Source organism: Conger conger, chromosome 6 (genome assembly GCF_963514075.1).
Source record: "Conger conger chromosome 6, fConCon1.1, whole genome shotgun sequence".
NCBI classification, from domain to species: domain Eukaryota; kingdom Metazoa; phylum Chordata; class Actinopteri; order Anguilliformes; family Congridae; genus Conger; species Conger conger.
The window spans coordinates 53,232,274-53,256,962 of record NC_083765.1 but is presented as its reverse complement, the minus strand read 5'-3'; the positions used below and the strand labels follow the sequence as shown (position 1 = coordinate 53,256,962).

At 50.9% G+C, this 24,689-nt stretch overlaps 1 protein-coding gene across 1 annotated transcript in view; it reads left to right on the top strand.

The window, feature by feature from the left end:
- The window catches only part of igdcc3 (immunoglobulin superfamily, DCC subclass, member 3), an 84,413-nt gene that overhangs the window by 9,272 nt on the left and 50,452 nt on the right, over window positions 1-24,689 (top strand). The gene's annotated exons all lie outside the window — the stretch shown is intronic.

Genomic DNA, 24,689 nt, shown 5'->3' with positions numbered 1-24,689 from the left:
TGTGATATTAATACCTTGTTTGTAAGTGTGCTCGTGTGTTGGTCGGTATCGATAAGTTCATCATAATATTGTTTAGTTATTTCTTTTATTTTATTTTGTTTATTTTGTTTGTTTATTTGTCTGGGAACAATGCAGAGAACATTGTAACTGGTTACAATAACCTGAAACAGAAATGTTGCGTATTGGATTTCTAGCCAGGACTAATTTGCGCTCCCGGTACCTGGTTAGGCTTTTAGTGCGACATGGCTCAGGCAGTAAGAGCAGTCCTCTGGCAGTCGGAGGGTTGCCGGTTCGATCCCCCGCCCGGGCTGTGTCGAAGTGTCCCTGAGCAAGACACCTAATCCCAAAATGCTCCTGACGAGCTGGTCGGCGCCTTGCATGGCAGCCAATTGCCGTTGGTGTGTGAGTGTGTGTATGAATGGGTGAATGAGAAGCATCAATTGTACAGCGCTTTGGATAAAGGCGCTATATGAATGCCAACCATTTACTTAAAAAAGGTCATATGACCATACCTAGTTATGTCATCAGAAGTGGAAAATCCAGGTCCAGAAAGTAAAAGTCCTGCTCTAATCTCCTGGATTTGATAATTAGCACAGTTTCTCTGCCAGGAGATGGTGGAGTCAGCCGGCTGAGTTTGTTGGTGGAAGAAACACACGGCAGGACATTTACACTCTGACCCGTACACTTTCCACCTCTGTATGTCGTTAATCAGACCCTCTTCATCCTCTGAGATTTACAGCGAAGCATACAGGGATAGAGATGTGACACAGTTGAGCGATAGGTATAGTTTTGGCGGGAAAAGAATGGGACCTTGAGTCAACTCTCTGGTACTGGTAGAAGTACCCACAAGACACCTGTGCTGGCGTTCCACAGGCGTGGTGCCCTCACCTGCATCTGCACATGTGCCAGTATCCTATTCAGCGACCGCTATCATTCACATCCGTCTCACCGCCCAGAGCCTGACCGGTCAGGCCTTCAACCTCTGACCTCTGACCTCTGACCTTAGACGCCTGCCTCTCATTTGACTTTGCATTGAATTTCTGCCACTGAACTTGGAGAAAGAGTCTACGGTGGGAGTCTGGGTGTTGTAGTCTATGCGCCTCGGCGGATGGTGTAAATTACATTGGGATGAAACTACGATTAGGGAGTGAGGGATGTGGGGTCCGGAGCACAGACTCTTTAATTAGGCGGCGGGACGACCCCCCCTCTCTAACGCTGCGTGCTGACGCTCAGGCCTCGGCTGTGATGCACGGGAGTAATGCTGACCGCTGTCGTTTCCTTTGTGCCCGGCGCGGTCACGCTGTTTCTGCCAAGGCGGCAATAAGCGCGGATTGTTGCTGGCGGACTCCCGGCTTGTAGTCAGTGCCGGACACGTATTTCTCCACTTCATTTTGCGCAAATTACTCTGGTCTGAAGACCGTGCTTCTGACACGAGGGTCGTTAGCACATTCTCTCTGGATGACGTAGAGAGGCTTTAACATTAATCTCCTGGAGCCCAGGCAACAAGTCTCTCTCTCTCTTTCTCTCTCTCTCTCTTTCGCTCTCTCCTTCCCTCTCACTCTCTCATTCTCTCTCTCTCTTTCTCTCTCTTTCCCTCTCTGTCTCCTCCCTCTCTCTCTCTTTCTTTGCTCTTTATAGCCATCAATCTCTCCTTCTCTCTCAATGTCTCCCACTCCCTTTCTCTTCCCCTGTCTCTTTTTTTTTTTCTTGTTCTCCGTATCCATCAATCTCTCTATCCACGTTCCCATTTCCCTGTCAGCATGTCTGTCAGTCTGGTGATTTATTCTGGCAGTTTTAGACAAAGGTAGAGACGGGGAAATGGAGAAGAAGAGCCATGCCCTGCCGGATTCTGCCTCCCTTCTCTCTCGCCCTGTTGGTTATGTCCGTACGCAGAAATGAGCCAGTAAGCGGCCCTTACGTCCATTTTAAAATAGGCCTTGCTCGATGAAGGTGTGACACAAATGAGGATTAGATGAGGGAACGGGACTGGGGTAGTTTTGTGAAGAGAAGTTGCCAACTGACAATTTTACTTCTAGTGTGTTATGCCGACTTTCTGATTTCAGTTTAGAATTTCCTTGCGCTCACAAGAAATAACACTGAATCTCACTCAGGTCAGAGGGAAGCCCTGGCTGCACATGTGTGATCCCTTCTGAAAAAGCACCTCAAGCTGCTGGTTTTCAACCAGCTGGTAGCTGGTTGACCAGTTTAGATCAGCTCCCAAGTCGACATGGTTTAGCTGGTTGACCAGATCAGACCAGCTCCCAGTTTGACGTGGTCTGACCTTTGTGTGACCTTTTTCTTCGTTTTGAAACAGCTGATAGCTGGTCGACGAGCTACCAGCTCATATCCAGTTGACCAGCTCATATCCAGCTAGACCTGCTTATGACCAGCTTGATCAGCTCAATTTTCAAGCTGGCATAGCTGGACTTTACAGTGATGCAGGCAGGCCTGTTAAATCAATCCTTTACCCACCCACCTAAAACGATTGCAATGAGCTTATTGGATGATTACATGCAGCCGAGATGGCCCCAACCTCACTGTCTCTCCTCCCCCTCCCCCACCCCACACACACACACACACACACACACACACACCTTCGCATCGCTCCCCGGAAATGAGTTTACAGTGTGAAAGCCGACACAAAAGCCCCAGAAAAAACGATCCCAGGCCTCAGCACTAAGCCGGCGCCGTGCGAATGCCAGGTTTCGTGCTCGTCAACCATTCATGTGGCTCTCCGCCAAGGCCACTGCGGAACAAGACAATATCCTTTTTTAGGTGTCCGTGGATATCCTCTCATCTCGTACAATGCCTTAATAAATATAAATATGGCACCGATACACACACACATGCGCGCGCGCGCTCCGTCAGGCGCACACACGGGCCAGATCGGCTCCCGCACACTGGAAAAAACAATTCACTTATCGAGCAAACTGTAACTGAAAACAGGATAGTATTTTCTACTTGTGAGACAAAAAAAAAGAAGGTCTTATTACAAGACCAGACAGACATTTTCTGCTGCGGAAGCGCTGCTCGACTGATCAGAGAAATTCGCTTTAGAAATTTCCGGCGCACGGGAGAGGGAGGGCAGAGGCGCGGGCCTCCCGCTTGGTGTGTGGACAGCTCTCCGCTGTGCTCTTGTGTAGACTCCAGGCCAACCGCTCTTTGCGAGATGGCGGTGTTGGCATTGGCGTGGCTTAGAGAGGGCCTCCCGCCTCGTCACCTGCGGGGGGAAGAAAAGAGTCGATGCTACGGCGAGCTTGCTGCTGGACACGGGAAACCTTTTACCATCTCCCCGGGGAGACTTTCCTGAAAGGTCAGGCAGCATTACATTTCAGAACGTTCCCTTTTTACGTTGGGCAACGGTCTTTTACGTGACTTCAGCCGGAGTCGGTTCTGAGGTGTGAATGACGTTCGTTAATTTCCTGGTGGGCTTGGCGGATTTGGCGTGGTCACGGCGTGGTCGCGTGGTCATGCTGACAGACTCCGAACCTGTGTTCGATTTATAATTGTTTTGGATTCAAATCCATTGATCTTGCCTGGTGTACTTGTAAGGAGAGGAAAGCATTTCATTTGGGTTGATTTGTTCCGATACACCAGGCAAGCTTAGTCAAATGCAGAAAAGTTTTTGAATCCAAAAGAAATACAATTTTAAACCAGGTCTGACGGATTGAAATTTCACTCATTCCACCCGTTCAATTCAATCCAGTTCAAGAATGCTTTATTGGCACCACTTATTACAATGTAGTGCAATGTATTGCACTCACGGTTGATCACGACGATGACGACATTCTGAAAACAGTGTCATTTCGCTGATTCCCGTGTCACTGTGATGTGGCGTTGCGTGCTAGCCCTCAGCCGGGGGCGAATCGGGGATCGGCGCTGGATTCCGCTGACATTTAAGCCGAGGAGCGTGCGGACGGACGCTAACGAGAGGGAATTTATCCCAGATTGTTTTGGCACAGAGCGCCCCCGCCCGTTAGGCTTCTCGCTGCGTCCTGCCAATGGCAGACTGGCCAGATCATTTATTGTGGCAGCTTCTGTGACGGTTTGGTTGGAAACCCTCCCTTTTTATGGCACCCCTGTCATCTTTATTTGGCAGTCGCCCTTCCTCAGGGTGACTTACAGGTTTGGTTGGAAGCCCTCCCTTTTTATGGCACCCCTGTCATCTTTATTTGGCAGTCGCCCTTCCTCAGGGTGCTTCCCCGAGGGAGGACTGGAGTGCGGGATAGAGACGGCTCATAAACAAGCACGAGTCTGTAGAGTAGAAAAGGCAATTATACAGGTAACTGTTGCCTCTAGTCTGTACAAAGAGTCGATTTTTAAAAAGCCAATACATTTTGTCTCTAAGCTGTGTGAATCTGTTGGGAATTACAACTATAAGCCAGACAGAATATGCTGTACAAAGGAGAATATTTTAGAGGGAATATATATATATATATATATATTTTTTTTTTTTTTGCCTATTCCTCTATCTCCCCCTTTTTCCGTAGGCAGTTTTACTATGTTGTCACATCAGCACAATTTCACCCAAACCTATTTAGGGAGCACGGGGAGTCCTTTGGCTATGTTCTCACTGCAAGCCACGTGGTGCTCTACAGGAGAGCTAGCACTAAATGGAGAGAGATGCATCTCGCCAATAACAGCCAGCAACCGGTGACTGCATTGTGTTGAGTGTAACAACAGCCGCTCAGTTTTCCCCAACTCACTTAAGTACATGGCTCTGGCCCCATTCTTTACATTTCAGACTCAATTCTCTCACTTTTGTTTCTTTTCTTTTCGTTTAGACTGTGTAGGTTTGTTATGGGTATAACTCCGTTTTATGTTTTTCTCAATGGATTCATTGGTTCAGTTGTAGGTTTTTCCAGAAAAGCAGGGGCACTTGGACCTTGCAGCGTTTTCTAGTCCAATTTGGCTGCACAGGTTTTTTTCTCCAGCAAGATTAATTAATGGGCCCCTGGTTTGCCACTCGCATTGACTGGAGACTAAAGATTATCGATGTGTTTGACGTCACTTGCTAACCTCCTGACCCCATCACCTCTGTGTGACAGCTTGTTGGGCTGGTTGCACTGTATCTATTCCTAACCTGTCCCAGGAAAGCCTTCTGCTTGAGTGTGTCACCTCTTGTCCATCTCATCGCCCAGCGGACGTTAGGGTGGCGCCACCTGGTGGTCCGGAGGTCAGGTCTCTTTGACGACACTTTGTGCTAGCCCGTTTAGCATGGCGCTGTGTCGGCTCTTTGGAGGGGTGGGTTTCAGTCGATTGGCGGGCGAGCTGCACGGCGACGTGGAGAGCACAGAGCCACCCCCGTCCCTAACAGCCCTTTCATTTGTTATCGGAGTCAGCGGGAGCCCCGGCCCCCAGGGTAGGAATAACTCACGGAGAAGGAAAAAGAGTAAACTTGCGTGGGCCCCCGAACGTGGGGAATCTCACATGGGGTCCTGCTCGTTTTGTGCCAAGCATTGTTAATTACGTCCCCTCTCTCTCCTGAACACAGGTCGCTTTGTGCCCCGCCACCCCCCCACCCCCGATACGCGCCGTGGGGTCACTCTCTCGTGCCAGTCATGGCGGGTCGAGTCGATCGATGGTCCCTTAATGGCACCTAAAGATATGGCGCTTCACAGCGAGTTTGATCTACAAATCATTACGCACTGCGAGGCTCTTGTAAAGAGCACCTGGGGTATTGTTATCGCATGAAGCAAAATCCATATTTCCTTTTTAAAGGCACTGGCCTTAGGTGTTTCCCAGTCTCGCTTCAAACACTCTCTGCCAAAACACTGTGAGAGACACGTTCACCTCATCTCTCCTCCGCATGGGAAGCCAGTCAAGAAATGTGTGACCCATGCCTGTCTCGAAGGAAAGGTGAAGGAACCGATCTCTCTCTCTCCCTCTCCTTCTCTTTCTCTTTCTCTCTCTCCTCTCTCTCTCCTCACTCCCTCAATTCAGATGCAGTCAATGAAACCATGATTCAAATTGTACAGCTGAGATGGTTAACAGATGGTTAACACCCCTTCTCTCCCCTCACCCTGACCCTGTGCTCCAGTGATAGGACGTTTGTTGTAGGAGGGGTGACGGAAGAAAGGTTTTAGGGACTGTTGAAAGAGGTTGAGATGGTAGCCAACTTAAAAACCCTGGAAAACCTGGAGTAATGGCTTTGTAATGCATCCCTTCCTCTCGGGGTTAGTTTCCCTGTCGTCCTCCAGCCCCTGAATGCGCTAATGCTCTATAACCAACCGGGTGTCATCTAGCAGCCATTAACAAGGTTCCTGTCACAACCCCCCCCCCCCCACAGAGGCCCTAGAGGCCTGGAGGGGAACTCACTGTTTGCCCAGTGCCAGCCAGAAGCAGATGAGCTCCCCTTCTGAGCTTGGTTCTGCTCAAGGTTTCTTCCTTTCTTCCTGGAGATTTCCCTTGCCACTGTCGCCCGAGGCTTGCTCTAAGGAGGTCCCAGGTTTGGGCAGTTTGTAAAACTATACAAATAAAATTGAATTTATTAGCAGAATAGTGACCTGTGTCTTTTTTGTGATGGACCAATCCCTTTTACTAAGCCTAAAGCCTGATTGATCCTTGTGACAAGTGTCGCATGACAAAAATGTCTTGTATTTTCAACTGAAAAAAACACTTTCTCCAGTGTTACGCACCTCGTCATATTTTGGATAGGCCACACGTGTCACGAATGTAAACATCAGCAGTTTGCTATCTTGTTGGTCTGAACTGGTCAACCAGCTACCAGCTGTTTCAAAACTTGAGCTTGAGCTTTATTTTTCAGCTGGGTAGGCTTATTCCCCTATGTGTACCAACTGGCTGTCCAATCAGAGATTTGGATGTGGAAAGAGGGCCTCCAACACAGCTATTTCTGAACAGAGAAGACATGTTAGCTCACAAACCCCCACACACCCTGCCCGCAAGTCCGCTCTGACTCCAGAAAAGCTCATATCATTTAGTATGCTATTTACCAGTTAGCTGCATTCCCCATGTTTAATATTTAACATGGAAATTGTACAGGTTGTTAGTTAACATTGATCACACTCATGTTCAATGTGCGCAAGAACATCGCTGTTCAGGAGGTAGGGAGAAAGTGTTTGTGTTAACATCCTGCCTTAAACTTAACGGCCATTTGGACAGTTTCAGCACTTGAGCGCTTCCTCGTGTGCCTCCAATAGGGGAGCGTTTTTTTGATGGGCGGGGTGGTGGAGGGGTGTCCTCCCGTTAAGTGAGGTGAATTATAAATCCTCTGCTAAAGACCCAGCGGTCCTTTTTGTTTCCTGTTCTGGAGGGGTTGTGTTCTCAGAGCCCGTGCCCGTGTTCAGTTTGCGTTTGGAGGTAATTAAGCCCATTGCAGATCTGCGAAAGCACTCTCGCCGGCCGCCGGACCCCGCCACGGAGGAGAGGAGCGCGATTAGTGCAGGGTCCTTTCAGAGCCCCTCGGATAAAGAAGCCCGCGCTCGCCCATAAATCGCGCTTCCTATTTGCTTGTCGGCCATTTTTTGTGCGGGCGCGGTCGGGAGCCGGTGTAGCGGGGGGCTCCCCGCGGCCTCGGTGAATCGCGGGGAGCGCTTGTTTTCGGGAGTGTTTATGGCTCCGTCGCCTCTCTCCTTGGCGGCCCCTCGTTAGCGCCGGGGCCCTGGAAGCGGTTTATCATTTCGGCGGATTGGAGGAGCGGTACGGCGGGCCTGAGCTGGCGATTTAGCGACTGTCAGGCACCTTTATTCTGGGCGCCGATCCCTGTTACCAAGTAACTAATCATAACCCCCTCCACCACCCAGTCCACTGTCCCCTTCCACAAAATGGCTTTTTGCCATCAATCAAAAAGGACAGGCTTTAGCCCCAAATGAAATGGGAAAACTAAGCTTTGTTAAGTTGTAATTGATTTATCCCCCCTCTCTGCAGACTTTAGACTGTAATTGACCCGGTGAGCTCACTGGGGCTGCCGTTTGGAGAAAAGCGATGGAGAGCCATCCGGCTCAGGAACGGTTGGTGGGAGGATGAAAAGAAGAGAGAAAAGGCTCAAATTGACGACACTGTACCGGTCAGAAGAAATAGAAATGAGGCAAATGGTCTCCTCCATGTACAGTTTCTCCGCAAGCAATTTTCCGACCATGGCTCTGTAGTTGCTAAATTCTTATTCATGTTCACACTTGTGGATTGACTTTGTGGTTTTCCACCCCAGTTTTGAAAGCTGCTCTGTCAGAGCTGTCAGAGATGAAAGGAGAGACGGTTCCAGGGAAGGGGAGGGTCTTTGTCAGTCTGTGTCAGATGTGTTTCGGAAGGTCATTTGTCCAGTAGGATTTCAGCGATTTGCGTGAAAGTTGAGTGCCGCCATTTCCCATGAGAACGTGGCTTCTTTTGAGGGAGCATGTTGGTAAAGGGAAGAACCGCATGTGTCTAAAATGGACATAAATGAACATGCCAGGATGTTGAGTTGACATACACCCTGTCAGGTTGTTGAGTTGACGTACACTGTCCCCATGTTCAGTTGACATACACTGTCAGGCTGTTGAGTTGACATACCCCCTGTCAGGATGTTGAGTTGACATACTCCCTGTCAGGATGTTGAGTTGACATATGCCCTGTCAGGATGTTGAGTTGACATACCCCCTGTCAGGATGTTGAGTTGACATACTCCCTGTCAGGATGTTGAGTTGACATATGCTCTGTCAGGCTGTTGAGTTGACATATGCCCTGTCAGGCTGTTGAGTTGACATACACTGTCAGGCTGTTGAGTTGACATATGCCCTGTCAGGCTGTTGAGTTGACATATGCCCTGTCAGGCTGTTGAGTTGACATACACTGTCAGGCTGTTGAGTTGACATACACTGTCAGGATGTTGAGTTGCTGTCACATATTCGGGGGAAAGGAGGTGCGGGGGCGGAGGTGCGGGGGCGGTGGTGTGGGGGCGGTGGTGGTGGGGGGGGCATTCCACAGACCGGCTGGAAGGTCTGCTCTCAGCAGGCCCCCTCTCCACTAACCGTAACCCCACCTCCCCCCACCTCCCCCTCTCCAGCCTCCCAGCTGAATCACATGCCTGTCCACCTCTCCCCGGCCCCCTTTGTCTGCCTCCAGAGCCCCGCCCCTCGTGCCTCCCCATTGGCCCCTCGTCAGTGCCGCACCGCACACCCCTCCCCCCCCCTCCCCCCCTTTGCAGCTCTTTGAAGTGTCTCGCGCATCCAACTGTCACCGAGCTCAATGACTGCTCCCCTCGGGTCAGGGGCCAGCCTCCGTGGAGCTGGGGCCCGTCACAGGGCCAGGAGACGAGTGGAAGAGGGGCCAGGGGCCCCAGGGGAGCCCCAGTTAAGAGCCGGGGGCCTGGTGTTTGGCACGGAGTCCCAAACGCTTCCCCGAAGCGGGCCGGATTTATAGAGGTCAGGTGGGCAGGTCCGGCGGTGTAAAAACGCTCCCGTCTGGCCGTCTGACGCTGCAGTAAAAGAGCGGGAGTATGTCCGGCCCGCAGGCAGGAGCGCTGTGATTTATGGAGCAGGGCAAGACGGGGGAAGTTTGTATTGGCGGAGTTCACATTTATTCAAACAGGACAGCGAGGTAAACGGAGGCGTGTCCCGGTATTCCGGCTTTTTCCCAGCCAGCTGATTTATCGGCAACATCGGAATCTGCGGAATGCGGCTTCTGCGGCGCGCAAAGCTTCCCGGGGCGATTCAGCGGAGAGAGGGACCGCAACACGTCCTGGACCTGCACGTTCACACAGAGAGGGACCGCGACACGTCCTGGACCTGCACGTTCACACAGAGAGAGGGACCGCGACACGTCCTGGACCTGCACGTTCACACAGAGAGGGACCGCAACACGTCCTGGACCTGTGCGTTCACACAGAGAGAGGGACCGCAACACGTCCTGGACCTGTGCGTTCACACAGAGAGAGGGACCGCAACACATCCTGGACCTGCGCGTTCACACAGAGAGAGGGACCGCAACACGTCCTGGACCTGCACGTTCACACAGAGAGGGACCGCAACACGTCCTGGACCTGTGCGTTCACACACAGAGAGGGACCGCAACACGTCCTGGACCTGCACGTTCACACAGAGAGAGGGACCGCAACACGTCCTGGACCTGCACGTTCACACAGAGAGGGACCGCAACACGTCCTGGACCTGTGCGTTCACACACAGAGAGGGACCGCAACACGTCCTGGACCTGCACGTTCACACAGAGAGGGACCGCAACACGTCCTGGACCTGCACGTTCACACAGAGAGGGACCGCAACACGTCCTGGACCTGCACGTTCACACAGAGAGGGACCGCGACACGTCCTGGACCTGCACGTTCACACAGAGATCCGTTCCTCTTACCTCGCTGAGCTCTAAAGAAATACAAATAAGCCAATCTCAACAAGCATTTCAGTATTTATATCCAGACTTAACATCTTATTTCTTTAACGTTTTTGCTAAATAAGATGAAAATATTGCCAATGAGGTAAGACAGGTTGACCAATTTCAAGATGTGACAACGGAATTTTAAACACTTAAAGCAAGTCTTAAGTCTTAAGTCTTATTACAAAACTAAAAATGCTTCACTGCGCGTTACATCTCCCTTAACAGATGGATGGGACCTGCATGTTACATCTCCCTTAACAGATAGATGGGACCTGTGCGTTACATCTCCCTTAACAGATAGATGGGACCTGCATGTTACATCTCCCTTAACAGACAGATGTGACCTGTGTGTTACATCTCCCTTAACAGACGGAAGTGACCTGCGTGTTACATCTCCCTTAACAGACAGATGTGACCTGTGTGTTACATCTCCCTTAACAGACGGATGTGACCTGTGTGTTACATCTCCCTTAACAGACAGATGTGACGCCAGTGTTGCATTTGATCATATGACCGTTTCTCAAGACATAGACCGTTGAAATGCGTTGTGATTCCTAGGCCTTTCTATGGGTATTCTGAAGGGCACCGTAGTCCATAATGGGTTAAGACAGGCACTTTCTGCAGTGTGTGGCCTGGTTTGTGAACACCAAGGTCTGTCGGGGGCCATTTGATCGCGGCTCTGAGGCCCCCCTAGCTTGGCCCCGGGGGGGGACAGAGGGGAGGTAGAGCATTACTCTGGTAATAGAGTGCCAACGTGTCACTGCCTAAATTTCCACCTGGAGGCTCCCTCTGCCCCTTTGCCGTTTTGATGGAGGACCGTCCACTGCAAAAAAACCTAAAATAACAAGTATATTAGTCTTATATTTATGGGTCCCTGTGCATTGCCAAAAAACAAAAAAATAAAACAAATCTCAACAACTTTTATATTGAGACTTGTTTCTTTTTACTTTTTTGCTACGTAAGATGTAAATATAGCCAATTAGGTAAGACAGTCTCAAGACTCAATTCAAGATTTGCCAATGGAATGAGAAAATAACGCTTCTGAAACATGCATTAACTTAAGACAAGCTAATATGACTTACTTGAGAGAGAAAATAAGATCTCAAGTCTTAGTTCCAGACAAAAATGCGGGTTACGACGGTGACTTTTTGAAGTTGCTGGATACTGGTGGCTTCCTCTGAGTGCAGTGCAAGTGCTGCCATCCACACACCAGGCGTCTCCTGTATGAGGTTGTTAAGGATTGATTTTTCTTTCCGAGCGATCTTTGGATCAGTCGGGGTTCTTTAACCCGGGGTAGTGATTGATCGGTGGAGAGCTGCTCTGCAGGGGGAAGGCTGAGAGCAGAACCAGGGAAACCACGGCTCCAGCTCAGCCGGTTATTGCTCGTTTTTCCATTACCTCTATCCAATCCATTATTCTTCCACCTCTATGTCTCTGCTTCTCTATCTCTGTTTCTCAATTTCAATTTTCTATTTCATTTCTGCTTTACTGGTAGGACAACTACAGCCATGTTGCCGAAGCAAAGCTCTCTCCCTTCTCTCTCTCTCTCATCCCCCCTCTTTCTCTCTCCCCTCCGCCTCTGTCTCTACCCCCTTCTCTCTGTCTCCCTCTTTCTCCCCCCTCTCCTCCCCCTCTCTCTCTCCTCTCTCTCTCTCCCCCCTCTCTCTCTCTCCTCCCCCTCCCCCTCTCTCTCTGTCTCCCTCTCTCTCCCTCTCTCCAGCCCCCCCTCTCTGCCTGCCTTTATTCTGTGGAATGGCAGCACGGGGATGAGACAGAGGAAACGTCTGTTATATCGATGCTCGCGGTCGGTGCGTGACAGATTGTCAGGTGTAATTAAACCGCTGTCGGATTAAAGCGGATCTGAAGAGGAGCGCACGTGTGCTGCCAACGGGAGACGTCGGGCCCCCAGGGGCCACGCCGCGCATCTTCAGGTGGCCCCTCTCTTTGATTTGCATCTGCAATCTGCTTAATATTGCTCGCCTCTGTTACCTAGAGATAAGTGTTGCAGAATCGCATTACTTTGCATATATATTTCCCTTCATATTGCTCAGTGCAATATTCCCGGGACTCAAAACCCAGTCATGTTTTTATTTATAATTTTCTTTTCACATGTTTCTAAAAATTGGCTATAGCCCAACAGGCTCATCATACAGTTGGAACAATCTCCTAAAAAACTTCACTAATTAATTTCAGTTGTGGATTTTGCACATGTAATTCATGTCTGAAGTATGCTCTTTCTTTTATGCCCCCCTTATAATTACTGTTACACCTCTGTCTCTTTTTGTCTCATGTTTGTACATTTTGTCAACTGTCCTAACTGTCCACTTGGGTAACTCAGGTCAGGTCTGCCTTGTAAAAGAGATTTTGATCTCAGTGGGGTTTTATTCCTTGGTGTGAAGTTGTGGCCTAGTGGGAGAGTGAATGGTCCCCAGCCATGGTGCTGCAGACCAGAGGGTGTCTGCTGGGCGTTGTTCTCACCGCAAAACCTGCATCCAGTACGCACCCGAGAAACCAGATACTGTTGGTGAGTCAGACACATTCAATGATCAATGAAGTCCTAAATAACATTGACAAGCAGCAAACCCTGTGTCTCTCCAGGAGCAGGGCTGATGACCACTGCTTTAAGGGCATCTGCCCAGTGAGTAAACAATGGAAATAATGAGCATTTTGGTTAGCACTGTTCCCTCGCAAGAAGAAGGTTTTGGGTTTGAGTCCCGGCTGGAGTTATCACATTCTTTCTGTGTTCACGTGGGTTCCCTCCTGGCACACTAAAAAAGACACGCCTGCCAGGTTAGGTACTCCTGCCATTGCCCTTGACCAAGGCGGTACCCAGAGTGGATATCATACACGTCTTCTCTTTGTTGGAGTCAATGATTAACCTTCATCTTGGTCTCTCTTGTGCTGGTTAATATTGCTCTTTGGCGAGATCACAGGAGCGGGATCAGAGAGAGGAAATTTGATCTAGATGAAGGGAACAGGACTCTGAACATTTCAGGTTTGAGGCAGAGGGCGCTTACGCTGCAGTATCTATCCACTGGAACAGTGAAGTTATCTCTGCCTGCCGGACATTGTTAAGATTAATCATTTGCCTGTCTTATGAAATGGCCATATCCTTACACAAGATGACAGTGGGTTCCTCAGTATTGAAAAGGCGCCCACACGTATTACTCAAATCAGTCCATTTCACACATTATCATAGCACCATCGTTATGCACTGGTTGCCACATAGTGCATAACGATGGACCTTTTACAGAAGAAAAAAAACTGAAAACCCAATTCAAGTTGGGAAAAACTGGAATGTTAAAAGTTAGCAGGCCACACTGTGGTGTGGGGAGATCAGCAAGCCGCACTGTGGTGTGGGGAGATCAGTAGGCCACACTGTGGTGTGGGGAGATCAGTAGGCCACACTGTGGTGTGGGGAGATCAGTAGGCCACACTGTGGTGTGGGGAGATCAGTATGCCACACTGTGGTGTGGGGAGATCAGTAGGCCACACTGTGGTGTGGGGAGATCAGTAGGCCACACTGTGGTGTGGGGAGATCAGTAGGCCACACTGTGGTGTGGGGAGATCAGTAGAGGCCACACTGTGGTGTGGGGAGATCAGTAGAGGCCACACTGTGGTATGGGGAGATCAGTAGAGGCCACACTGTGGTGTGGGGAGATCAGTATGCCACACTGTGGTGTGGGGAGATCAGTATGCCACACTGTGGTGTGGGGAGATCAGTAGGCCACACTGTGGTGTGGGGAGATCAGTAGAGGCCACACTGTGGTGTGGGGAGATCAGTAGGCCACACTGTGGTGTGGGGAGATCAGTAGAGGCCACACTGTGGTGTGGGGAGATCAGTAGAGGCCACACTGTGGTGTGGGGAGATCAGTAGGCCACACTGTGGTGTGGGGAGATCAGTAGGCCACACTGTGGTGTGGGGAGATCAGTAGAGGCCACACTGTGGTGTGGGGAGATCAGTAGGCCACACTGTGGTGTGGGGAGATCAGTAGGCCACACTGTGGTGTGGGGAGATCAGTAGTCCACACTGTGGTGTGGGGAGATCAGTAGGCCACACTGTGGTGTGGGGAGATCAGTAGAGGCCACACTGTGGTGTGGGGAGATCAGTAGGCCACACTGTGGTGTGGGGAGATCAGTAGAGGCCACACTGTGGTGTGGGGAGATCAGTAGAGGCCACACTGTGGTGTGGGGAGATCAGTATGCCACACTGTGGTGTGGGGAGATCAGTAGGCCACACTATGGTGTGGGGAGATCAGTAGGCCACACTGTGGTGTGGGGAGATCAGTAGAGGCCACACTGTGGTGTGGGGAGATCAGTAGAGGCCACACTGTGGTGTGGGGAGATCAGTAGGCCACACTGTGGTGTGGGGAGATCAGTAGGCCACACTGTGGTGTGGGGAGATCAGTAGGCCACACTGTGGTGTGGGGAGATCAGTAGGCCACACTGTGGTGTGGGGAGATCAGTAGGCCACACTGTGGTGTGGGGAGATCAGTAGAGGCCACACTGTGGTGTGGGGAGATCAGTAGGCCACACTGTGGTGTGGGGAGATCAGTAGGCCACACTGTGGTGTGGGGAGATCAGTAGGCCACACTGTGGTGTGGGGAGATCAGTAGAGGCCACACTGTGGTGTGGGGAGATCAGTATGCCGGTGATGTAGATAAGCAGAAAGCGAATCTCGCCGTGCCAACCTCAGAGGGGATTTCCCTGAGATCCTCTGATATCTCGTTCTCTTTCTCTTTTTTTCTCTCACTCTCTCTCGCTCTCTCTCTCTCTCTCTCTCTCTCTTTATTTTTATTGGATGTATCGGCAAACATACATCCATCAGTTGACTAAACCGGAATAAAATTAAATAATAACGATGATAAATGTAACAATATATAGCAGTAACAACAACAATTTGAACAACAATAAATCAATATTTGTGTACATTTTTGTATTTGCTGCCCCAATCTCCCTCCTTTCTCTCTCTCCCTTTCCGTCTCTCGCTCGCTCTCTCTCCCTCTCTGTCTCTCTCTCCCTCTCCCTCTCTCTCTCTCTCTCTCTCTCTGTCTCTCTTCTTTTCATTATTAGCGAGCTCCATTCAATTCGAGAGATAAGGATAAAATGAGATTGAATTGTGCGGAGGGGGAGCTTGGCTTAATGGTTTAAAAACCGCTGTCACTCAAGTCATTTATCCAAGTGCTTATAAAACAATTCACAGCCATGATGTCACTTTTGAGCTCCCGATAAAAAAGATTTTTAATCACTTAAAACCTCCTCCCTGCTGGCACTGCTTATTTGAAAAGCGGCGTGCTGGCAAACGCTTTGCCGTAGGCCGGGCCTGTGGCAGGACGCACTGTCGGTTGGCCAGGGCTGGGAGGTCGGTTGGCCTGTGTTGGGGTCGGGAGGTCGGTTGGCCAGGGCTGGGGTCGGGAGGTCGGTTGGCCAGGGCTGGGGTTGGGAGGTCGGTTGGCCAGTGTTGGGGTTGGGAGGTCGGTTGGCCAGGGCTGGGGTTGGGAGGTCGGTTGGCCAGGGCTGGGGTCGGGAGGTCGGTTGGCCAGGGCTGGGGTTGGGAGGTTGGTTGGCCTGTGTTGGGGTTGGGAGGTCGGTTGGCCAGTGCTGGGGTTGGGAGGTCGGTTGGCCAGTGCTGGGGTTGGGAGGTCGGTTGGCCAGTGCTGGGGTTGGGAGGTCGGTTGGCCAGGGCTGGGGTTGGGAGGTCGGTTGGCCTGTTTTGGGGTTGGGAGGTCGGTTGGCCAGTGCTGGGGTTGGGAGGTCGGTTGGCCAGTGCTGGGGTTGGGAGGTCGGTTGGCCAGTGCTGGGGTTGGGAGGTCGGTTGGCCAGTGCTGGGGTTAGGAGGTCGGTTGCTTGAGAGCGGTCTGAAGAACAGTTCAAGACCGATTCGGTCTTGTGGCGGAAGAGCGGAAATGGAGGGAGAGAGACGTGGTGAGCTGACGGCCCCTTTGTGGAGCCGGATCTCCTGACCTTGACCGTGGAATCAGAGCGCCTGCATGCAGCTGGGCTTTTTTGGGGAGGGTGGGGGCACATTAAAATTCAGCCCCATTGTAGAGGGGAATTTCCTCGGAGTCGGGGGGGGGGGGGTGGGGTGGTGGTGGGGGGGTGTTTTCTGTTAATGAATTCTGCCTGAGTCCGGATGTCTCGGGACCACCCCTGCCTTTTTCAAACAAACAAATGAAAAGAGTCCCTCAGACCCCTTCCCCTGCGTTTAAGGGCGAGGGGTTGAGTTGGGGGGGGGGGGGTGGGGGGGGGGGCGGCTGATTCCTGTGTAATAGAGGTCAGAGGTCAGGAGGGAAAGGGCAATGTGGAGGTCGAAGGGGAGACGGAGGCGGGACACCTTTTCACTCCTCTGCGTCTGCAGTCTGCGCTAGTCCCTGTGTGCTCTGTGTGTGTGTCTGCGTCATTCTGTCTCATGTCTGCCAGTGTGTGTGTGTGACTGTTTGCCTTTGTGAATGCTTCTGTCTGTGTCTGTGTTTCACTGTCTTCCATGTGTTCCTGTGTGTCTGCATATGTGTGTGTGTGTGTGTGTGTGTGTGTGTGTGTGTGTGTGTGTGTGTGTGTGTTTGCGTGTGTTTGTGCGCGGGTGTGCGCGTATGTTTGTGCATGTGTGTGTGTGTGTGTGTGTGTATGTGTACACTTGTGTGTGTACAGTACATATGTGTGTATAACTACGTGTGTGTGTGTCAGTACGACATACATACAGGCTCAGAGTGAGGCGCTATCTCTCCCATCCCTGCTGCCCCGTCCCTGCGCTTGACTACGCTTAACAGAGCCTTCCCAGCCTGAATGCCGGGGTTAAAACCCTTTACAAGGGCAGGACCATCCACCTATAAACCCTCTCTTCCTGTGGCTCCCTCCCTCTCCCTCCGGGGGAGCAGGAAGTGGAGCCGTGGGAGGAGAGGCCGAACTGAAAGATGTCATTCAGTCAGGCCCCCGGCCCTTTGTACACAGACCCCCCTCTGTGCCCATTGACTTTGCCCCCACCCAATACGCTTTTTTGGGCCTTTTTTAATCGCTGAAAGAGACGCACGCTGTTCCTGCCACGGACGCAGCTCTGCGCAGGGGCCCCGGGGCCCGGGCGGGGCTCCACGGAAGCGGGTCTGTCCGCAGGGACGGCTCACCTCGCCCTGTGCGAAATCCGGGGACAAAGCCGGGCCCGGTGAGGAGCGGCGGACAGCTATAATCTGATGGAAGACTCTTTCAGCGCGCCCCGAAAACCCCACTTCCCCCCGCCATTGTGCTCTGCTCGCGGCCCCCTGAAGCGCTGATGAGATTATTGGGGGGGATTGCGCGGGGTTCTCCTCAGTTCCCCGGGAGCGGTGTTCTGGACGGGCTCCGGACGTGGCAGGCTGGCGTGTTGCTGTGAGGATGACCATTATCTCATGACTGACTGCCTGACTGGCCAGACCGGGGCCCCCTTTTGTCATTTTTTCGCTCTGTTTTCTTTGGAGGTTGTTTTTTTTTGCCTTTTTTCTGTCACCCTCCCCTTCTGCTACTTCTCTATCTCTCTCCCCCTCTTTCTCTCTCCTCTCTCTCTCTCTGTCCCCACTCTCTCTCTCTCTATCTTGCTCTTTCACCCTTTCACTCTCTTCCTTGCTCTCTCTCTCTCCCTCTCTCTCTCTCTGTTGACTCAGAGATGGCAGGTTAGACTGAGATGGTGATGGGGGGATGGGCCGGCTAGCTAAACAGTGACCTTTGTGAGTGCACTGGGGCAGAATACCTCTCTCCCTCATTCTCCCCCTCTCTCCCCCTCTCCCTTCTCTCTCTCCCCTCTCTCTCCCCTCTCTCCCCCTCTCCCCTCCTCTCTCCCCTCTCTCCCTCTCTCTCCCTCCTCTCTCCCTCTCTACCCTACTCTCTCCCCTCTCCCTCCTCTCTCTCCCCCTCTCCCCTCCTCTCTCTCCCCTCTCTACCCACTCTTTCCCTCTCTCTCCTCTCTCCCCTCACCCCTTTCTCCGTGGCCCCGGGGCATGGCCGTGACCTTGGCTTCGGCACCCCCCCCAACCCCCCCCTCGAGCCCCTCCCCAATCACGTCGCTCCCCGACCTCAGGAGCAGATAGGCCAGAGCGGAACGAACACGCATTCACGCACGGGGGAAAAAGCATCGATCTGTCACGCTGTCAGTCCAGATCTGTTTCAACGGTTCGTGTTTCTCCCAGCTCACCAAAGGGCTCGGCCAGGGAGGAACGCTGTCGCCGGGTCGCCGGTCCACCGCGACGGCCTCGCGTCTCAGTGGGGAAGGAGACAGGCTCAGTGGGGGAAGGAGACAGGCCTCAGTGGGGGAAGCAGTGGGGGAAGGAGACAGGCTCAGTGGGGGAAGGAGACGGACTCAGTGGGGGAAGGAGACGGACTCAGTGGGGGAAGGAGACGGACTCAGTGGGGAAGGAGACGGACTCAGTGGGGAAGGAGACGGACTCAGTGGGGGAAGGAGACAGGCTCAGTGGGGGAAGGAGACGGACTCAGTGGGGGAAGGAGATGGACTCAGTGGGGGAAGGAGACGGACTCAGTGGGGAAGGAGACGGGTTCGGTGGGGGAAGGAGACGGGTTCGGTGGGGGAAGGAGACGGACTCAGTGAGGGAAGGAGACGGGGCTCAGAGGGGGAAGGAGATGGACTCAGTGGGGAAGGAGACGGACTCAGTGGGGGAAGGAGACAGACTCAGAGGGGGAAGGAGATGGACTCAGTGGGGGAAGGAGACAGGCTCAGTGGGGGAAGCAGTGGGGGAAGGAGACAGGCTCAGTGGGGGAAGGAGACAGCTCAGTGGGGGAAGGAGATGGACTCAGTGGGGGAAGGAGACGGACTCAGTGGGGAAGGAGAACGGGTTCGGTGGGGGAAGGAGACGGGTTCGGTGGGGGAAGGAGACGGGTTCGGTGGGGAAGGAGACGGTCGGTGGGGGAAGGAGACGGACTCAGTGGGGGAAGGAGACAGGCTCAGTGGGGGAAGGAGACAGGCTCAGTGGGGGAAGGAGACAGGCTCAGTGGGGGAAGGAGACGGACTCAGTGGGGAAGGAGACGGACTCAGTGGGGGAAGGAGACGGGTTCGGTGGGGGAAGGAGACGGGTTCGGTGGAGGAAGGAGACGGGTTCAGTGGGGGAAGGAGACGGACTCAGTGGGGGAAGGAGACGGACTCAGTGGGGGAAGGAGACGGACTCAGTGGGGAAGGAGACGGACTCAGTGGGGGAAGGAGACAGGCTCAGTGGGGGAAGGAGACGGACTCAGTGGGGGAAGGAGACGGACTCAGTGGGGGAAGGAGACGGACTCAGTGGGGGAAGGGGAGACGGGTTCGGTGGGGGAAGGAGACGGGTTCGGTGGGGGAAGGAGACGGACTCAGTGAGGGAAGGAGACGGCTCAGAGGGGAAGGAGATGGACTCAGTGGGGAAGGAGACGGACTCAGTGGGGGAAGGAGACAGACTCAGAGGGGGAAGGAGATGGACTCAGTGGGGGAAGGAGACAGGTTCGGTGGGGGAACGAGACGGGTTCGGTAGGGGAAGGAGACGGGTTCAGTGGGGGAAGGAGACGGGTTCGGTGGGGGAAGGAGACAGGCTCAGTGGGGGAAGGAGGCGGGTTCAGTGGGGGAAGGAGACGGGTTCGGTGGGGGAAGGAGACGGGCGCGTCAGAACCCTGAAAACTCCCTGAAGAAAAAAACAAACAAACATGGAAATCTGTATACTGAGCAACGACTTCTTACGTCTGTTTGCGGGTAGATTAATTTCATATGCGTGCGTGTGTGTAATTTGTCTGTAATGTATTCAGACATGTATTTGTTTCCTAAGGAAGCTATGCAAAAATGTTGATATTTAGAAGCGGACATTCTGCTGTGCTAACATGAGGCTAACAAAGGAGGGCAAGGGGAGGCGGAGGTTCGGGTGTGGGGGTGGGGGGGGTGTAGGTGTGGGTGTGCGGGGGGGGGGGGGGGGAGTGTTGGGTTTTTGTTCGCTTTTTTCTCCCCCCCTGTGATTGGCTTCTCTGTCACATCGGGATAATGCACCTGAATAAGACGGGGTTAAAAGCCAGTCAGATTTTTTTTTTAATATGTGGAGCTGGCTGCCTGGGGCTTGAATGGAATTCCTCAGGAACCAATTAGATGAAGCCGCTGGCCTGGAATGTTGGCGGGGTGGGGGGGGGAGGTATGCGGATTCTGTAGCGTTCCTGTGTCCATCCATGTGACCAGCAAGGGGATTAGACACAAACAACCGGGTGTGTGTGTGTGTGTGTGTGTGTGTGTGTAGGTAGGTGTGTTTGTGCACAATTTTTAAAGTGCTTTGACGTTCTTGTGTAAAGTGACTGTGTCATGCCAATTAATATATCCGTGCAAGCCATAGAGCGGCCTTTACACAAATTCCCTTAGGCAACACCATGGCATTTTCGCTAAACCAAGTTTCAAATGAAGGATTCGTGTTTGTGTATTTAGGAGGGTGCAATAGTTGTATAGCTCGCTGGTTGAGGGGAAACGGAGGGAAGGTCTTATCCACGCCATTGACAGTAGTGTGGGAACAGTAGCAACATGAAATGACAAGCAAGCAACGCAAGTCCCACTTCATTTCCAAAAGGCATCCATTGCACCCACTTCGACTCAAATCTGTTTTTTGATATCTTATGACCTTTCGATATGTACATTACATTAATGGCATTTGGCAGACGCTCTTATCCAGAGCGACTTACACTTGATTGGACTAAGCAGGAGACAATCCTCCCCTGGAGCAATGCAGGGTTGAGGGCCTTGCTCAAGGGCCCAACGGCTGTGTGGATCTTATTGTGGCTTCACCAGGGATTGAGCCATCGACCTTGCGGGTCCCAGTCACTTACCTTAACCACTACGCTACAGGCCGCCCTTAAATTGTGCATGTTGTGCGTTGATAAACATGACATCATTAGCACCTGTCCATGACCTCAGAAAAAGTCTTGAGTTCCCAGCCCCTTCCTGACCAGAGGGAACATTCCGGAAAGGCTGCCTCATAGCTAGGCTGCTGTGCCTTTGGATCCAGCGGTTACGCTTCAGAAAGCTGGGCTGCGTGCTTATGTTTTTTATGGGATTATTTTGGGTTTATGGGAGGAAACGTAGCCCACGGACCCGCGGCGACACACGGAGGTGAGAAACGTCTCTCTCTCCCGCGTGGAGCTGAGGCCAGAGGACGGTATGTCAGGTCGAAGCTGACACACGCACACAGACAAGCTCTGGGCCTGCGGTTACAAAATGAAGCAATTGTCTCTGTGCGTACTAACGATAAATGCTGGTTAAATAAGCTAAACTAAATACAGTATTACAATTAAACTATATACAACTAGCATAACTACAAATATATGCAAAATGGTACTATACACACGATATACATGCAATACACACCCCTAAAATGCCCCTCATTCCACTCAGTCTTCTCTTGACAGAGTCAAAGCGGGAGTCTCACTGCAGCTGGACTGCCTACATTTTTGACCGGGTATCTCCAGCTCTGACTGGTTCAGAACCATGCTTAGAGTGTTCTCCGGAAAGCATTGAGGATACATTTTTCAATGGAATTCTCTGATTGGCTCTATGATCCAGTCTGTCAAAGTTATAGATTGATGCGGCTTTGCTTTGCATTGGTAGATTTACGTTAAACCGTAACCCCATTTACACGCCTAAAGGCCTGGCTTGCTTTACTAGAAAAAACTATACGGAGTAGCCATCGGCTGCGCGAGAATCTTAGCTTTTATATGCACTTTACGGATCAAAAATGCGCGAAGAAAAGATGGTTTTATTAACGTTTTAAGAAAATATGGTTTCATTAACATTTGATTGGAGGAGTATTGTGAGAGCGTTATTGCCCTCTGGCAACCTGGTGGGTTAATAGAGTGAAGAGTGCTGCTGATTTGAACCCGGGCAAAAGATAGAAGAGGCATATAAATATTTCCCATATATTCAGGTTGTTCCTTTCCTAGGTCAAATACATAATTGTTTTGGATTCATATACGTTTCTGCGTTACACGTGCAGCTACGTTTCTGCGTTATGCTTGTCCCGTTTCTGCACTGAAAGGCGTGTAGAACACGCAAGAGAGAGGCGGGGTCAGCCTTGGGCTTGGCTGTAGGTGGACAGCTGCTTTTTTTTTTTTTTTTTTTTGTGCTACACGTGTAGATTTTGATGGGCTGCCAGTCAAAAATACTCTGCTACTCCAAACCAAGTCAAACCAATTACATATTTTGTTTGGACTCAAATCTTTTTCTGTGCTCAACTGATCTTGGCTGATGCGATTGATACCTGCTAGTAGTTTGTACTTTTTGAGAGTATTATTCCATTGGTTCCAATGCACCAGACAAGGTCAGTAAAGCGGTAGAAAAGGAGTTGAATCCAAAAGAAATTGGTAATGGGCCCAGGTCTGTTCAGGACCAGGTCAGGCAATCCTAGTCTAGTGTACTTGTATGAAGTAGGGCGCGAGGACGAGTGAAAACAAGGCGGGCGGGACGTGGCTCTCGCCTGGGCGCTTGTGCCACCGCTTCGGATGTACGAAGCAAAGAGGAAGATAAAGAGGAATAAATATGTTACTCGTGAGAATAGTGTGAGGAAACGGGGACAGGCGTTTAGCGTGAGCGCTATCGGAGTCTCCGAGGGCTAATACAATCCAGATTTATGCAGCGCAAAGATATCGGACACATCCCCACGAGGACTCGACGTCGGTCTGTCGAACAAACAACAAACGTCGAGAAAAAGAGAAAACGAATCCATAATTCCACGCGTGATACTGAATTTCTTTTAAAAGATGTTTCTTCCTCGCAGAACGGACGGGCTGCTGTTCTTTTTCAGCTCCATTTCCTGTAATTTTTCCAGTTACAATTACAGCGGCGTTTCAAGCCGGCTAACATTTCTGCCCAAGGCAAAGCATCAATTGTTCTAATTGACCACATATTTCATTAGAACGGGGTCTTCTTGGCGGCGTTAAAATATGAAACTTAAACAGAATGGGGGGGTTGGCGCTCCAACCTGGTCGCCAAGCGCCAGAGATTTTTCTTTTTCCGTCCAAACCATGAATTATTAATTGGATCAATTATGGAGCTAAATGAATGCAGGTGACCTCATTCGTGGTGCTGGGTATCTCGCCAGTACGAGAGAGAGAAAAAACCGGCAGAGCTGGACCCCCCCCCGGCAACACATGAGTGGAGCTCCGATGCTATTGGCCAGGGGCTGGTTACGCGGGCTGTACGTGACAAAACGTTTCTCTGAGTGTTGTGGTTCTCTTCAGGAAGAGAGACCCTTAACAAAATGGCGGTTTGTGGTGAGTGAGTGCGATGGGTGGCACAGTTGGCAGGGTGGCCGACTCAATCCATACACTGCGAAAAATAATAATAATACAATCAGTATTTAGTCTTATTTTTAGACTTATTTTGATCTTATTTATTTTACTTTTTTGCTAAAACAGAAAAAAAAATTGACAATGAGGTAAGACTCATTTCAAGATTTGACTTTTCTTGTCAAGCAAATCAGATTTCAATATTTCCCAATGGACTAAGAAAATGTAACTTCAAACAAGGTAACATTTTCTCATTTTGTAGGTCTCATTACAAGACTAAAACACTTGTTAAGACAAGTAACTTTTTGCTTTGCATAGAAATCCCTCTACACAACGGGGAGTCCGATACCCTGCCATGTCACACTCTGCACTCTGATCCCTTATCTGGGTGTTGCCCCCTCTGCTTTCCCCTGTCTGAATAAAGTAAACAAAAATGGTTTATGCAGCTTGTTTAGCAATGTAGCTTGGCTCAAGTCAAATGTATTTCACAAGTGAAAATTAATGAGGTCATCTTTCTTAATTACTGATGCGATTTTATTTTTTAAAAGGTTGCATATATTTATGAATCGTTCTGACAAGATAACTCATCATCATTAAGAATTGGAACGGAATCGTATATCATAATCTGTTATTATGCCTATACTTTTCCAGAGAAAATGACATCGGCGTGACTACAGTGACAGAATGGGTATTGTCCCACCGACACACCATTCCCAGCATTCCCCAGATCCTGTTCATCTCTGTGTTGTGAACTCCTTTCTGCCACGTGGTCACTTTGATATCACTTTCTCTGGTAAAGTATTGACTGCAGTGATCAGGTGGTCAGCCCACAGAAATGTAGTTTTATTTGATACTCCTATTACTCCTATTCTAGCCCAAACACTGGCTGGAATGAAAACCTCAATACTCAATGCACTAAGATGTTTACTATGAACCGTCCAGTTCCTCCTGGTCAAAAGGGCAGTTTCCTTATCGTTTCATCAGCCTCCCTCCACAGTTGTGGCTAATGAAAAGATGTAGTTACAGACAGTGCTGTCTTCTAGCTCTCACTCACAGAGCTGTTATACAAATAACAAGCCCTCTCTTTTAACCTCTGTTCTTGAAAACTTCTG